Here is a 298-nt window from a genome sequence, read left to right on the forward strand (position 1 = left end):
GAATTCATCTAAAGGAGATCTCAGCAAGTCAGTGCCCGGACAATAGTCCACCTCCTGTTGGGTAGCGTATTGATCAGGAGAGGAGCTGAAGATGTCGCCACACTAAATATTTACTGATCACACACAAATAGCCGGGACTTGAACGATTTTCTCCTGTGAGGAGAGCAGAGAGGGAAGGGTAAATCATTTTATTAGTGTGTATAAAGCAAAGAGCACACTCTGGCTTGGAGTGTTTTAAGATGTGTCTTCAGAAGGATGAAAAGAGTTAGGGAAATCGATATGGAGTGATTAGACAAGC

This window comes from Egretta garzetta, unplaced genomic scaffold, assembly GCF_000687185.1.
Source record: "Egretta garzetta isolate BGI_Z169 unplaced genomic scaffold, ASM68718v1 scaffold322, whole genome shotgun sequence".
NCBI lineage: Eukaryota > Metazoa > Chordata > Aves > Pelecaniformes > Ardeidae > Egretta > Egretta garzetta.